This window comes from Tamandua tetradactyla, chromosome 3 (genome assembly GCF_023851605.1).
Source record: "Tamandua tetradactyla isolate mTamTet1 chromosome 3, mTamTet1.pri, whole genome shotgun sequence".
NCBI lineage: Eukaryota > Metazoa > Chordata > Mammalia > Pilosa > Myrmecophagidae > Tamandua > Tamandua tetradactyla.
Genome location: NC_135329.1, coordinates 93,090,567 through 93,105,725, shown reverse-complemented (window position 1 = coordinate 93,105,725; position 15,159 = coordinate 93,090,567).

The window sequence follows — 15,159 nt, the reverse complement described above, 5'->3', positions numbered from 1 at the left end:
CCCCTCCGAAGCTGCAGGTGGCCTTAGAAGAGGGCAGAGGGGATGTGGGTCAGGCAATGACAGCAACTGCTGTTGAAATTGTTGTCACTACTTCCAGAGGGGCTGGGTGAGTCTCGGAGAAGGCCTGGGGACTGTCTTGGTTGGGCTGGGATCTCTGGTGGGGGGATGGGTGTGGAATAAAAGAGTGAAGGTGCGGGAGGGAGGGTTGGGGTGGGGTGGGGTGAGGGTGCTCTAAACCCTGCCAGACTCTGGGGGTGTCACTCAGAGGCACAACACCTGCCCCCCTTTTTTGTGGACTGCATCTTTTAACTGCCTTTGCCCAAGGAAGGAGCTGCGGAAGGTTGTGTGAGCAGAGGCTGGCATGTGTCCGCCCCTTCAGTGTGTCCGCCCCAAAGGCTCCCTCGGAGGTTCCCAGCCTGGGGGGAGCACCAAGTTTACTAACTCTGCCTGATGGTTGATGCATCACGCACTTGCTCGTTCCTCCCCAAGTGGCTCTGATCACCCTCTCTGCAGCCCTGGCACCCCCTCTCTCCCGCACACCCCGCTCTCCAAAGCAGCTGCCCGTGGGCGGGGCTGTGGTTCCATCCTTGCCCCGCCCAGCTCCCAGCTTGGAGCCGCAACGGGGCTGACATGTGGCAAACGGCGGGGGGCGTGGTGCTGAGTGGCCGCTGACATCAGGGAAGGCGCTGGGCTGCAGAAGGGACTCCGTCAGACTGCGGAAACTGACCACTGGGCAGGAGAGCTACTGTCGGTCATTTCACTCAAGTTCTCCCTTGTTGCCTCATCCCAGTGGGGCTGGAGCATGCAGAGAGCAGAACAATTCAACCAGAGGAGACTGGGCTGGTGGGGGGGGGGGCGTCAGACACCCCAAGTCCTGGGTGTGCAGGTGTCTGAGGGGGAGCGTTCCCAGACCACCGCCCCCAGCCACGTGGGAACCTCAGTCTGGCCTTTCCAGCTGGAAGGACAGGTGAAGGCAGAAGAACTCCACATGCGGAATTAAGGCCTGGCACTGTCCCCTACTACCGCCAGGACTTCAGGCCAGCCATTTCACTTCCCTGAGCCTCAATTTCCCACCTGTAAAATGGGAACCACAGCCTGCAAAGATTCGATGAACTAAGACAGGCCAAGCCACCTGAAGAGTGCCTGTTGTAGAGTAAGTAAATATTAGTCATCTTGTCACTCATTCCTTCACTCATTCATTCACACAAGTATTTATCAAGAGCAAGCTGTGCATCAGGTCCTGAGGATACCACTGATAAAAGGCCCTGGACTTCTCAGAAGGCACACACTCTACCTAGCCTGGGATACTACAGCAGTGGCCCTGTGGGTCATGTGAATTTGGGCTGTGACCCTTACAAAAAATTTTTTAAAAATTACAGCAGTTGTCAGAACATCAGTTTTTAGGTAATAATAATGAAGAGAATCCCAGAACCAGGGACAGGACGGGAAGGATGGGACATAGTGCTCCTTCCCCCGAATGCCTCTGGGCGGCCACCTTAGATGCAGATTCGGGGGGTGGAGGTAAAAGGCAGGAGCCCCTGGGTTGGGACCACAAGTCCCCTGAATGCAAATAAATCCATATGGCCGGAGCCCGTTAGTGCGAGCTGGCTGCGAGAACAGAGACGTAGACAAACGTCAGAAGGAAAGGAGGCTCCTTGTGCGGACTCTGGAGCCAGGGCTGGGGGGGGGGGGCTTGGAGTCACCTCTAGCTGTCCCCCTGCCCCCCACTCTCTCTTTCAGACTGGGGGCCGCAGCCCCCAGCACAGAGTGACAGCTCTTACCTGCTGCTGACCAACAGATCGAGGGACAAGTTGCTGGGGAGAACGTGCTTTTAGAAATGAAACAATGGAATGTCTCTGTGAGTGCCCATGCCTGTCCCTGGGAATGCCAGGGAGCGCTTTGGCTTTTATGTCCCCACGGAGACTTCCACCACCCCACCTGCAGGTGAGTCACACCTGCCCGGAGGCGGCCTCACTTCCTCCGCCACTCCCCACCACCACAGTCTGATTCACAGCCTCCCCCAGGCAGCAAAGTTGGACGGGGCCGCAGAGGGCACCACTTCCCTGCCTGGCTGGCTGCTGAGCCCCCAGAGCTCCAGCCCCCATTTGGAAGAAGGAAACGCAACTTAAATCCTATCAAATAAAAGGGCTGTTGTCAGATTCCAAAGAATTAGTGAGAAGGCATTGCACAAATGTATCATGCTGCTGACATGATTTGCTATTTGTTTTAATCGTTTCGTGATTATTATAAATGCTATTGTTAGGACTTGGCAGCTGGTGCTTTATTCTGAGCTTCTCTAAACTACAATGAAAGCGGGGCAGTCAGGGTGGCATTCATTCATTCATTAAAAAATATTTGCTAACCACCTAGGATGTCAGGTGCTGTGCTGGGTCCTGGGGACCACAGACCCCAGGCTAGGGACAGGGTCCTGGGGTGGGTGGGCATTGCTGCAAAGGACCCTCTGAAGCTGACCTTCCAGAAGAAAAGCAAGACCCCCAAAGGACAGAGGTCCTGACCCTCTCTGGCACGTTCAGGGGAGGGGCTGGGTGTTGTCCCACGTGGTCAAGCGGGTGGCTGCATTCAGGGGGTGCAGGAACTTGGCCATGGTCCCCTTGGGGCTCGGCAATGGTGGGCCAACACCCCGCCTCTCACCATCTCCCACAGCATCCCAGCTGCCTCCTGGGATGTCAGAGTGTTTGGCCTTCCCAGGTCCAGGTGAAGAGCAAAAGGCCTCAGAGGATGAAAAAGAAAACCGAGCGGATTTGCTAGGTTCAAACACTCTTCAAGCAGGCCTGGGTCCCCTACTGTGTGTTCACTGCTCGGTGGGGAGACACTCAGCCTCAACAGGTCCCAGACGGAATGGACATTATTTCCCAATACACAAATTCATATAATGATTGATTGATTGATTCATCCTCTTTTCGTTGAGTGAGACATGGTGAGGCACTGGGATTCTCCAAGGAACAAAATACATGGGTCCCTGCCATCCAGGTTTCACATTCTGGTGTGTGGGTGGGAGTGGGTTTAGGAGACATGAACAGATAAATCCTTGAGCAATGTGTCAGGAGGTGCTAAAGGCAAAGAAAAGAAGCAAGCGGGAGTACCAGGTCCCAAGCAGCTCAAGATGGAAGCTTCCAGGCATCACTGATATTCCCTGTTGGCCTCAACCATCCAGGTCTAATTCCAACATGGAAGTGGGTCCCGATGCCTCCAGCTCCTCACTGGAGCCTGGGCTCCAGCCTCTGTCCCTCTTTGCTGGACCGTTGACCCCCCCCCCCCCCCACACCATCCAGTCTTCCCAAGACCGCTTCTGCTCGTGCTCCTCTGTGGCATGAAGCACCCCCGCCCCGGCTTCTTCATATCCAGCCCCCCACCTCCCTCCCAGCCTCACCTCCTCTTGGGCCCTGACCCTCTCTTCCTATCACACCAAACTCTTCCCCACACTCACTTATTGGCCTTGCGCCATTTGATACACAATTCTCTGCCTATGGGCCCTGTTGTCTCCTTCAGGGCTGGCTTCTCCTTTCTCTCTGTGAGTGATCAGGAGCCCGTGCAGGGTTGCAGAGGGAGTGGCATGACCTGAACTGTGCGGGGAGAGTCCTGAGGGCAGGTGCTGCAGATGGGCCGGGCTGCTCACAAAGCAGGGGCCCCAGCTCAGGGAGGCAGTAAACAGGCCTGGGGCGGGCAGGGAGGTGCAAGCTACAGAGCTCAGAAATCTGGATAGAAAGCGGAAGGCTAGGGGAAGGAGAAATTGATGACATCACTGAGGTTTCCGTTTTGGATATCAAGGCAAGAAGGCAGGGCTGGGGGCAAGCGGTGGTGCCTGAAACAGGCTGGGGAGGAGGTGAGACTGGTGGTGGTTCTGGAGAGAAGGGGTACAGGCTTGGGAGGAGCTGGGGGCGCGTCCCAGGGGAGGGTCTGACAGGCAGCAGGGTCAGGGTTTGCCAAAAGAGATCAGATCAGGAGTCTCAGGGCCTGTCTGGGCAAAGCTGAGTCTGGGCTGTGTGGAGAGATGGCAGAACCCTCCTGTCTTCGCACCGGGTCGGCAGAGCCGGGACCAAGCACGAGAAGCGTCTCTCCCCCGTGACCCAGCACCGACCCGGCAGCATCAAAGCACCCAGCCCTGAGGGGTTCTGGGGACGCAGTGCTGGCGCGGGAAACTTGGGGTCTGCTGGGGAGGCAGGCACGGAAACACACGGTTACCATGACCACTTGGAGTGGGGGTCACCATGGGCTTTGGGGAAAAGGTGACACTTGAGCCAAATCTTGCTGCCTGTGCCTGTACCATTACTCATGTAATATTTTTCTTTAAATTAATTTACTAAGAAAAACAAAACCTTACATTTATTTAAAAAGGAAACCGTATCATTTGCCATTATAAAATGCAATACAAATAAAAAAGTTAATTATGTTCTGTCTAGATGAGGTTCCCTGCTGGACAGCTCTGAGCCCAAGGCCTGAGTGCTGGAAAGATGTGAGAGCTCGCTAGTACCAAATTCCTTAATGAAATGAACAGTTGTTGGAGAAGGATTTATTTAAAAGAGAACAGCTTTCTGACTGTGCAGTTCATGGAGTTAACGGAGGGTTCAGCTTTGTATTTTGGTCAACAATGTCTTATAGGGTGAGTTGAAACTTCCGACCAGTGTGTGTGTGTGTGTGTGTGTGGTAAGAATGTGTGAGTGTGTGAATTGTGTATAAGAATTTGTGGCAATGTGTATGTGAGAGCATGTGCAAGTGTGTTAGTGGGTGTGCATGTGTGAGTGTGAATGCAGGCATGAGTTTGTGAGTGTATATGTGTGTGTGTAGGTATGCACATGTGCTCGTGTATGAGTGTGCACGTGTTGGTGTGCATTTGAGCGTGCACACGTGTGAGTATGTGAGGGAGGTGCAGAGTCCCCAGGGGAGGCACAAAGCTGATAGATTTCCTGGGTGTGTTGAGGGAACACACACAAGGCTGTGAGATGAGTTGGGGTGCAGGCGTAGGCCCTGAAACCCTGTTGCAGGGAGCTTTGTGCTTTGCTGGAGGCTTAGAGTCCCCGAGGAGGGGACGCGTGGACCTGGCGCTAGCCTGACCCTTCCTTTTTCCTCTAGCTCTGCACTCATTCATCACCAGGCTGTGCCGACTGTCAACCCAAGAGACCCACAATTGCATCTTTCCTACCTTTTGGTCCGCACGCCCTCTGACACTGTGTTGCACTGCCCCACCCCGTGTGGCCCCACCCTCGGGCTCGCCCCCCGCCCCCATCCATTGCCCAGGTGGCCTTCCTCAGCGGTCCCCCTGTCTGTAGGATAAAGTTCATGCTCCACTGGAATCTCCAAGTCTGCAGTCCTCTGCTTCCACACCCTTGAACTCTCTGCCCCCTTGAAGAGAGCAAGGTGGCCTTTGTGGACATTCACAAGCCTGTGCCTTTGCCAAGCTGACCCACTGCCAGATTGGCCTCTCCCCCTCCTGGCAAACACCTCCTTATTCCCCACGATGCAGCAAGCCCTTGACCTCTGCTCTGAGAGTCTTTAGTGGGGTCCGCTCCCCACCTCGGGTTCCCTCTGCATCCCAGACAATTTGGGGGAGGTGTTCTTCCCTGAAACCGCTCCCCACGTGGAGGTTATTTCCACAGTGATGAGTGCAGCCCCGGGTACACAGTAGATGCCCAGGGAAATTGCAGCCCCCAAAGTGACACAGGACACGGAGTGCCCCCTGGTAGGGACCCCCTGCAGGACCAGAGCTGGCCCAGGGAGCCAGGCTCTCCCTGCTCTCACCCCAGTGGCGCAGGGCCAGAGCCAGGCCTGCACAAAGCCCTCCGATAACTGTCCACCCTCTGGAAAATAGAGCCCTCCATTAAGTACAAAGGACACACAACTGAGCAGGCTCACAGCCACAGGAGCTGGGCCAGCCAGGGAGGGTGCCGGGGAGGACGCTGCCCTCTTTGAACCTCTCATCCACCTGTGACCGGGGCTGACCCCACCGGGAGCAGCTGCATTCCACACCCACCAGGATGCCCCTGGTGAAACAGGGAAGGGCTGGGTCGGTGACGTGGTGCCTGGGAGCTGCAGGCCTGCCTCTGCCCCTCTGCCCCCGAGGCTAGGTATCCATCTCTGCCCATCTCGGCCTGGCCCCAAGATATCTGAATTCTCTTCCCCTGGCATTAGCCCAGGCCAAGCCAGGCAAAGGGCACCCCAGTTTTTCCTCGTTTTGATGCTCAATTTGATGCTCAGCTCTGTGACTCCTGGACAGGCTGGAGGTGGGCAAAGGGACTGGGAACTGGGCTGTCCTCTCTGTGCAGTCTATGAGGCAAGCTGGCCCAGCCCTCCTGCGCCTGGGGCAGCGGGGTGGGGTGCTGACCATAACACCTGGGCCCTGATTTAATCTCCTGCCCTTCTTCCTGGCACACTCCTCTCAGCTTCTCCCTCCACCACAGAGCTGAGTCACAGCCATGCTGTTCCGATGAGGTAGGCTCTCACAGCTCCTGTCTAGCCGCTAAAGCATTCATAGGATCTGCCTGGATCCTGTCTGCCTTTGAGCTTGCCACCCCAGGTTCCAGAATGTGCGTTCCTCCAGGGCAGGGCCCGAGGTCTCCTTCATCTGTTTACCCTGGGCCACATGTAGGAGGTGCCCACTAAATGTTCGCTGGATGTGTCTGAAGGATGGATCCAAAACAGAGCAAAAAGGTAAGGGATTGCGCTCAGGAGAAGAGGAGACTGAGCTGAGTCCTGAAGGAGTGGTCAAAATTAGGGCCACCTGGAGAAGAACCTTCCAAGTAGAGGGAAGAGTCTGGGCAAGGGCTCAGAGGCTGGACAGGGCATGTCAGGGGGGCCCAGCTGCAGTTCAGGTATCCGTGGGGGAGCAGCGGGGCCTGAGGTTGGAAAACCCTGAGCTGGAGGCTGGAGAAAGTGGGTGTTTACAAGGAAGTCGGGGAAGCCTCTGGAGAAAATTTCAGTCCTAAGAGTCACAGAGTGCAAACACAGGGAGGAGGGGAAGCAAGTCCCTCGTGTTTGTGGCATGGCAAGGACTCCCAATGGAAGGAGAGCGGGGGTGGGGGCGGGGGACGGTGTCACTGCTGATGTGGGAGAGACAGCCCAGATGGAAGAGCCGAGTCGGGCCAGGAGAATGGCAACTTTGCAAGCCTGAGTAAGGATTTACTTTTCTTTTCTTCCTTGAAAACAATGGGAGTCTTTTAAAAGGAGCGATGTAGTTGGATTTTTTGAAAGATGACTTTTGTAAATCAACAATTGTAGTTGTCAGTTATAACACATGCTTCTCAGAAACTGCTAGATCAAGAGACCAAAAAAGATACACAAAACTGGATATATGTATGCAATGAATAAACTGTATATGCCTATAAAATTCCACACAAAAAGGGAATGCTATTTTTTCCCAAGCACACAGGTGAATTCACAAGAATTTTCCTTGGATTGAGCCTTAAGGGAAACCTTGCTGCATTTCAAAGAATAACAACCAGGTAAACTATATTCTCTGATTACCAGGCAATAAAATTACAAATAAGTGAAAAAGAGTAACTGCAAACATTCTGGAAACAAGTCTGGAAACTATACAATATGCTAGTAATTTATATGTGTATTAAAGAGGAAATTACTAGAGGGCAGGCCACGGTGGCTCGGCAGGCAGAGTTCTCGTCTGCCGTGCTGGTGACCCGGGTTCGACTCCTAGTGTCTGCCCATGCAAAAAAAAAAAGGAAATTACTACAGAAAATGATAACATATGTATACCTAGATGACCATAAAAAGTTCTATATGCCCAAATTTTGAGACCTAGCTAAAAGAAATGCTCACAGGAAATTATATAGTTTTAGGGACTTGTATCAGAAAACAGGAAATACTAAAACAAATGAACTAAATGGTCAACTCAATGAGCTGTAAAAGGGCAATAAAGAAAAACAAAAAAAAGAAGGATGAATGAAATAATAAAATAAGGAAATAGCAAAAATGATAGACTACTAGAAACCAAAAATTGCTTCTTTAAATAAATAAGCATGATTTATCAAGGAGAAAAGAATACAGATGCAAATAAAATATAATGAAAAATGAAAATAACTACAAGTAGTGATAATCAAAATATATAATAATAGTATGAACAGCCATATGATAATAAATTAATAAACTGGACAAGATGGACAAATTCTTGGAAAACACAAGGTGATGAATAAGCTCAAGAAGAAATAGAAAAATCGAATAGGTCAAAGTGAGGGTTAGGTACTGGAATGATAATTATAGGCCTTTTTTACCAAAAAATCCAGGCTCACACAATTTTATACCAAACTTTCAAGGAAGATGTAATTGCTCTCCTACTAAACTTCTTCCAGAAATAGGCAAATCATGTAAGGCACCAATTCATTTAATAAGGTTAGTTATTAAAACCTAAACGATAAAGCTTGGTAAGGACAGTTCAGGAAATTACAGGCTCATTTCACATAGTGAATATAGGGTTTATCCTAGGAATTCAAGGATAGTTTGACATAAGAAAATCTATCAATGCAATTTTTTCATTAATGTATGAAAAGACAAAATCATATCATTATTTCAATAGCACTTGGGAAATTCCAACATCTATTTCTGGTTAAAAATCTCTTAGAAAACTAGAAATAGAAGGGAAATTCCTTAACTTGGTGAAGGTTATATATCAAAAAACCTACAGCAAAATCATAATTAATAGTGAATCTTTGGGCTCATTTCTATTAGGATTTAGACAAGGCACTATACTCACACATATTGCTACAAATTTTTAAAGCATAATATTATAGGATCTGGCCAAAGCTATAAGACAAGGAAAGGCATAAGAGGTCTGATGATTAAAAAGGAAGAGACAAGACGATTATTTGCAGAGATATAATAAACTGCATGGAAAATCTATCTAAACCAACAGAAAATTCTTAGAACTAGTAACAAAACTCATCAAGGTTGTATATTCATCACATACAACTATGTGATGATATTGTGAATTACTGGTTATATATCAAGAATGGGATGATCATATGGTAAGAATGTTTGTGTTTGTATGCTTAATAAAAAAAAAATAGAATTCCGTTTGAGAGGAAAAAAAAAAAAAACTCATCCAGGTTGCCAGACAAAAAGATCAACTTAAAAATCTTAATAGCATTCTTCTATACCAAAGGTTAGAAAACTTTATCTATAAAGGGCTGAACTGTAACTGTTTTAGGCTCTGCAAGCCACATATAGTCTCTGTCACATATTCTTTTCTTTTTTCATAACCTTTTAAAACTGTAAAAAAAAAAGTAAAAATGTAAAAAAAAAAAAATTAGCTCATGGGTGGTACAAAAACTGACCAAATAGACTGGGTTTGACCTGTTGGCCTGTTTTATGATTGCAATAATAAGATAGAAGGTAGCACTGAAAACAAGATACTAGTCGCAATAGCATAGAAACTATGAGCTATCTAAGAAATAACCTATCTAAGAAATAATCTAAAAGAAATTAACATGAGTTTCTGGAAGAAAACTTAAACTCTCAATATTTAAGGAAATTAAGGAGGATTTGAAAAACTGAAGAGATGTTCTATATGCATGAATGAGATAAGTTAACATAGCAAAGATGTTAACAATCCCCAAAGTAATTTATAAACTAAATGCAATCCCAATAAAAGTTTTAGGTGGATTTCTCTAAGAAATCAACAAGCTCATTCTAAAGCTTGCATAGGAGAAAAAAGGTAAATAGTTAAGACAGTCAATTTTGGGGGGAACAGAAGGGTAAAAATGACTTTTTCCACCTCTATATGCTTCCTCCATTTAAGTGAACAAAACTCCTGGTTTCAGCTGAGCACACAGCTGCCAGCCCACTTTCACATTTCCCAGCATCCCTTGCAGCTAGGCGTGGTCAGTAACCAGGTTCTGGCAAATGGAACGAGTGATGGGTGAGCACCCTTGGGACATGTCCTTCAAAGGGAGCTGCTTGTCTCCTACTTTCCCTCGCCGCTTCTCATAGACTGTTGTACCGAGCCTGCCCAGGGGATAAAGATCACATCCAAGGGAACAGAGGAGCACCAGTGTTGATGGAACCAAGAAATTTGGGTGACTGTGTGCAACAGAATCGCTGACCTCCCCTGCACTGCCTAACGCTCAGATTCTTACGTGAAAGGGGAATGCACTTTTTATCTTGCTACAGCTACTGCTATCTGATCTTTGTTAGAACAGGCGAACCAATGCCCTAAGTCCCACATTGGGGTACCTGCACTGACATGGTGAGCATACTATAAAGCTATAGTAATACAACAGTAGGGTGCTGGGGCGGGAACATGCCCATGAAGACAACAGAACACATCAGCGAGCTCAGAAGCACATGGATCAGGTAGAGGGGCAAAAGATGGCGACACAGAACAAAGGGGGACAAATGGACTTTGGTGGATCACACTGAGCAGCTAATTCAATACATGGAGAAAGACAAAGCTGTAGCTCTCCCTTAAACCATGTGCAAAGGCAGACGCCAGGTGAATTGAAGATCTAAACATGAATGGTAAAATTACAGGGTTAGTGACAGAAAATATCCAAGAATATTGTTGTGGCATAGCTCGGGAAATTAGTTTTACATATACACAAAAAATAGCAAGAGCAGTATAATGAACCCATCTGTACTCACCAAACTATACTGAGCAATTATTAATATATTGCCAATCTTGTTTTTACTTTTCATGCAAAAAAAGCAGAGAATAACACAATTTATTCTCATGTGCCCCCCGGCTTATATATCAGGAAGCCCAGAAATTAAAATACTCCGATGCAGGCAGGTTAGTAGCTGCTGTCCCAAAACCTCTGAAATGATTTCGTTTCATCCATCTCCCTGTTTTCTTTTGCTGTAATATTTTTAAGCAAACCCAAGACACCAATTATTTCACCCATAAATACTAATGTATCCACCCCTAACAGATAAGGACTTAAAAATATCATAGCCACAATATTATTGTCACCCCCTAACCAAATTAATAATTATTGCTGAATGTTATTATTTAATAGTTGTGTTCAAATGCAGAAGCTTTTACGAGTTCTGAGAAGCACAAACCATAAGGCAAAATAAAAAGACGACAATATCAAAATTAATTTCTGTTCTACAAAAGACATTAAAAATCACAATTACACGGCAGGCCATGGTGGCTCAGCAGGCAGAGTTCTCGCCTGCCATGTCAGAGACCCGGGTTCGATTCCCAGTGCCTGCCCAGGCCAAAAAAAAAAAAAGTCACAACTACAGAATAGGAAAACTGAGGAATTAATATCAGGACTTGGACTATTTAAAGTGCCAGTCTACAATGAGATAAGTTCCAGAATGTAAATCTAATTTAGATTAGTTCAGAAGCAGTGCCTTGATTTAATAAACAGTTCATAGATCGGTAGTCAGTTCTCACTTTGAGTCGCGCTGATCAAGACCATGCAAGGAACTCCAAATCGACAGGACAGAAAAAGAAAAAGACAGAAAAGCTGGTAGAGAAATGGGTACTGGATCTGTGAAGGCAGTCCTCAGAGGAGGCATTCCAAATGACGTCTGCATATGTCAAGAGATGCTCCAGCTCGCCAGGAATCAGCGAAATGCAAATAAAAACAAGGAGCTGGAAGGGTGGATGATGGATACCAGGTGCTGGCAGGTGTGTGGGGAGCTGAGAACCGGGTGCACAGCTGAGTGTAGGAGTATAAATAGGTACAGCCAGTCTGGGAAATATTCGTGAATTAAGCATGCATTTATTATTTGGTCCGGGATCCCATTCCTGGGTGTACATTCCAGAAATAGCCTTAAGAAGGGTGCATGCCCCAGGCGGCACCGGTTATGGTGAGTGGGTGCCACCAGCACCCCAAGTTTGTGTTCTGAGGGAGTGGGTGCATGAAAGGAGCTGGGTGCCCACATGGAAGCATGGAGGGATGCACACACAGCACAGGAAAGGCTCCTGAATTCTAGTACCGAGAGCAAGGGAGTAGGAAGAGAAGGAGACATACTGGGTTTTAATAGCAACCCTCAAGCTTTGCCCTTGGGACCCTTTTACATGCTTGTTAATTGTTGCAGAGACCAAAGAGCTTTTGCCTATGTGGTCACATCTATCGGTATTTTCATGTAGATGTTAAAATTGAGAAGTAAAAAAATATTTATTAACTCATTAAAAAATTAGCCTGCTACATGTTAACATACGTAACACATTTTACAAAAAAAACACCAATGTTTTCCAAAGTTAAACACTGGAGAGAAGTGGCAGGATCGAATGCTTTTGCAATTCTTTTCAGTGTCTGGCTTAATAGAACACAGGTGTATTCTTCTATCTGCTTCTGCGTTCATTCTGTTGTGATATTATACGTCACATAGCCTCTGGAAAAATCCCCTGTCCACTTGTGAGAGAATGAGATGAAAAAGGCAAATAATGTCCTAATATCATTATGAAAATAACTGGAACTTGTAGGACCCCTCAGGGACCCCTGGACCATACTTTGAGAACCATGCACTGTAACATGGCTTATTGAGAACACATAAATCCATGCGAAGCTTCACTGCACATTTTATAAGGTTTCAGGCATATTCAAGATTGAACATCAAATAAATTGGAGTCGATGCCTGTGGGGGAGAGAAGGGAATGGGAGGGGAGCGGACAGAAGGGAAAGTAAAGCAAATAAAACAAAACAGGAAAGAAGCTGCGTGTGCTTTGACCTGAAAATTATGATCAACTTGGGTCTCTGCACTGAGGGGCAAGAACGATAGAAAATGAAATGAAATAAGGTGTCCACTCTGGCTGCCGCGTGGGGGCTGTGTGTATGTATGTGTGTGTGTGACTGTGTTGCACACATGCACATATGTGGACACGTGTGTGTGTGTGTGTGTGTGTGTGTGTGTGTGTGGTGTGGGGGTGCTGTGAGAAGTGACGAATTCATCCGGACCCCAAATCTAGGACGGTGGGGCCAAGAATGAGGAGAACCTATCTCATCTCAACTGCCTCCTCTCTTCTCCCTGGCTCAGGGGAGGCTTTGGGGCTGAGGCTGGGAGTGAATGGAGGGACCCCCGCCCCCCGTGGGTGCAGCTCTGCAGACGGCGCTGCGGGGCTGACCATCCCACGTGCCTCCAAGCAGGGCCCACAGCCTCGTCACGTTCCTCGGAGACCGTCAGGGCCCTCCCGGGCACCCGGAAGCAGGCGGGATTGAACTGCGGGTCCCTGGCAGATGCCCCGCGGCAAGGCTGGCCCCGCTGGCTGGCTGGCTCTCGTCCTGGTGGCCCTGCTCTGCCCGCCCACCCTCTTCAGGCTGAAAGGTGGCCCTGGGGAGGCCTCTGGGCTCTGCACTCTCTCGCCCCTCTCAGTCGTCCCTGCTTCTTTGCCCAGCTCACCCCGATGTCCCCCTCATTACTCTGCCTGGGTGCCCCTCCTCCTGGTGCTCCCTCCTCCCCGCCCGTGGGGCGACTGCCCACCTGGTCTGTCCTCCTGGCTCTGGTGGGAGCCACTGAGAGCAGGGACATTGTCCCCTTCATCCCCGTGCCCACAGGGCCAGGCAGCACCGGGTATCTGAGAGGGGAAGGAAAAATCTCAAGAACTGAGGAAGCCTTCCCGTGGGGGTGGGGTTCTGGCTGGGAAGGGGGAAGGCTAGTTCTGTTGTGTCCTGTTCCATCTCCTTCTCTATCATAATCAGCATCCTCCCCACCTATGTCTTCTAAAAAACCTATGAAGTCTTTCACACAGGCAGAGAACAATGCAATGAATTCACAGAATTAATACGCACATACCCCAGGCTTGTATTCAGATGTGATGGCCCAGTTGCTAAAATACTAAAATGCGCCCATCCAGGTGGGTAAAGCTCTGTCATCACGAGCCTCTGAACACCACACTCCATGGAACCGAGCCCTTCCCCTGGACCTGCCAAGATACCTCTGCTATGTGGCAGCTAAGGAGTTAATGCCTGGCCCAGTCCTGGGTGGGGGAAAGGACCCAAGGTGCCTATTTCAAACCAGTTGTTCAATATTTGAAATATCCTCCTGCAGGACCACTTCTCAGTTTTCTCAGAGTTGAACAATTTACCTCAGATTTTCTTTAAAGAAATAAAACGAGGAAAGGCCCAAGGTCATTGTGGACCCCTCCCGGTCCCATCTTCTCCTTCCGTCCCCCAAGTTAACCAAAGTAATGAATTTGCTGTTCCTCATTCCCTTGCATGTGGCAATATTTTCACTATATAGATAAGCATCCATAAACAAAATATTGTACTGTTTTGCATAATTTAAAATTTTATATAAATGCCACCAAGCTGTACATATCCTTCTGCGACTCGCTTTTGTTGCCCAATATTGTTTTGAGATGATCCACGTGGACCCAAGTAGCTCTAACTCATTCATTCTCATTGCTGAAACGTGCTTCATCTTCTGAATATATTATGACTTTTAAATTCTATTCTTTCTCAGTGAAGATTTAGGTTATGTCCTTTTTTTTTTTTTGATTTTATGAACAATGATGTAATAAACATCTTTTTTGCATGTTTTCAATGCACATGTGCATGAAATTCTGTTGGGTGTGGCTCCAGTTCTCTGTGGCTGATTAACAAGTGACCCCAAAATGTAGTGGCTTAACACAGCAATTGTTTTAGTATGTCTCACAAATGTTGGGCATCAGGAATTTGGGGAAGGCTCAGCTGGGAGATGATTCTGTTCCTTTCTGGTGTGGACTGAGGTCACTTACGGCTGGCGTGGAAGACACAAGACAGCTTCGAGAGAGTGGCTGGAAGGCTGGGTTCAGCCAGGTATGTCATCTTTGTATCTCCAGCATGGTGACTTTAGACCGGTCAGGTTTCTTCTACGTTGACTCAAGGTACCAAGAGTGAGTGTCCCAGTAGACAAGGCAGAAGCTGCTTGGCCTTTTATGACTGAGGTTTGGAAGTCACAGAACCTCACTTTCACATGAACTCATTGATGGAAGGAATCACAGGCCCACCCAGATTTAAGGGGAGGGCACATGGATTCCCCCCTCTGGGTAAGAGGAGTGTCTGATACTTTGCAGCTATTCTTAAAAATGTCTCCACTTACCTACTTAGGAAGAGATCTGCCGTGTTATAGGATGCCTGCATCTCCACCTACACTGGGGTATTGCCAAATTGCGCTCCCAAGAGGATACAAGCAAGGCGTGACACTTCTTGGTTCTCCATATCTTCACCGATGCTTACTATTTTCAGACTTTTTATTTCTTGG